Here is a 2,334-nt window from a genome sequence, read left to right on the forward strand (position 1 = left end):
GCCGCCGCCCCGCCGCTCAGGCCGCCCGCCGCCCGTCACGCTCCGCCCCCCGCCGTCCGGTGCCATTCCGCCCCCTGGTGAGGCTTCTTTTTCCTTTTTTGTCTTTTTTGTTGCTATTTTTTGATTTAGGTTAATGAGTTAGTTAGTTTTTTTAGGTTAATTAGTTACTTGTTTTACCCTACTGTACATAGGTTAATTACTTACTTAGTTATTTTTTAGGTTAATTACTTAGTTAGTTTCTTTAGGTTAACTACTTAGTTAGATAAGCCCAAGAACAAGAAAAGAAAAGAAAGAAAGAAGACCTAAAAGGACTAGGAGGAGAAAACATAGAAAAAATAAGAAGAAAAAAGAAAATAGAAAAAGAAGAAAAGAGGAACTAAAGTCTACTGTCGCTGGGAGAAGCTTATTTCCATAGTTGTCGCAACTAAACCAAGTGTAGCTGGCGCTGGAGATGCGACAGATATAATAAGTCGGTCATAACCCCTCTTTAGTGTGGTTTGGTTCAGTTGCAACATCGTTGTTTTCATGTTCTTCGTCAGTCACCATTCCAGATAATCTTCCTTGTTTTCGTAACTTGTCTTGAGCGAGGGAATAAGCCGGGCAATATTGTTCTAGTTGTTCTAGTATTAGGCATATTGTTCTTGGTGGATGCAATATTGATTAGGGTACGTTGTTAGATTACTATGCTCTATTTTTCAATTTCTTCAGTCTTAGGTTCAGTCCTTAAGTGTTGGGTTCAGTCTTAGGTTCAATTTCTTCAGTCTTAGGTTCAGTTTTAGGTGGATGCAATATTGATTAGGGTACTTTGTTAGATTACTATGCTCTGTACTAATTGTTTTCCTTTCTATTTTATGAAGTGAACCATGCTTTAAAACTAGGTTCAGTAGTTGGTGCATGCTTTAAAACTAGAGTCTTAGGTTTAGTACTTGGTGCATGCTTTAAACAGAGATCTGACAAAAGGGAAGTAGGTAGTAGCAAAATATGATATGGTTCAAATTAGGTAAAGTAGATAGATTAGGTTTCTTATCTAATGTTGAGGCCCTGGAATGAGTAGAAGTAGAAAACATAATGATGTTGATGTTTTTGCCATCATAAATGTTTGTGTTTTCTTACTACTATTCAAGGGTGTTGTTGATGTTGATGTTATTCGAAGGGTGTTGTTGATGTTGATGTTGATGTTCTTCTTCTACTCATTGCCAAGATAGAGTAGTAGCAAATTGAGGCCATTGCCATTTATACTAGTATTCCAAATTGAGGCCCTCGCAAACACATCTAACTAAGTGATTGTTTATCTTGCTTTGCTTTTTGAATTATAGTTCTTGCCATCATAAATGTCCATAAGTGCATTGATTTTTGAATGTGAAATGATAACTTGGTGTAGTTGATTCTCTTTTGCTCAAAACTTCCGTTGCTGTAATGTTGTATGATAATGTTGTAAGGGTAGTAATTGGTCTCTTCTGCTGCTTATCAGAAATGGGGGGAGGCCGCCACTGCCGGCTGCGCTCTGCCATGTCGGAGTCCGACTTGGAAGGTTTCGAATTCTTCACGATCATACTTGAGAATTCCGCCAGCAGGAAGGTATATAAAAGGAGAGATATCCCCTTCACCCATCTCTTTATCATAACTCTATTGTTTGCTACATCACTGCTTGACCCACGCCGTAGAGGCTGCTTGACATGTGACGCCCGGGTATTTAAGCTACAGTGAACCTCTGCTAATGATGCCACGTCACCTCGTTTACTATTGGTAAACTCGTGTTAGTTCAAAACGATTCAAATTCAAATTTAAAATATAGGCAAACAACAAAAGTTTTCAAATAATAAAACTAAAATGTTCTGGTTGTGCCAAATAATGCGTAGGTAATTATGGTGGAGAAACCACACTTGTATAAAATATGTAAATACTCAAAATGAATATAATAGTAGCAAAACAATTAGTTAAATGATTATAAAATAATAAACAATTACAAATGATTTTATATTAGGTGCCAAGTTAATTGCGGTAGTGGCATAAGTATTAAAAATATTTTAGGTGCAACTTGGGTTTTTCATAAACACCGAAATTTAATAAAACAGAAAAGAAGAAAAGAAATAAAATAGAAAAACCAACTAACAAAAAAAAGAAAAAGAAACCCCCCAAACCCCCGGGCCAACCGACCCAGCTAGCCAACCGGCCGGCCCAGTCAGCCAGCCCACCCCGGCCGGCCCACCTCTCCCCGCATAACCCCCCACCACCCTCGAACCCTAGCCCGATCCACCACCACACCCCCCACTTCCCTCACGATCCCTCGCTCCTCTCTCCCACCCCACGACCCGATCTGGATCGGGGGCGCTC

The sequence above is a fragment of the Triticum dicoccoides genome, chromosome 6A, assembly GCF_002162155.2.
Source record: "Triticum dicoccoides isolate Atlit2015 ecotype Zavitan chromosome 6A, WEW_v2.0, whole genome shotgun sequence".
Taxonomy (NCBI): Eukaryota; Viridiplantae; Streptophyta; class Magnoliopsida; order Poales; family Poaceae; genus Triticum; species Triticum dicoccoides.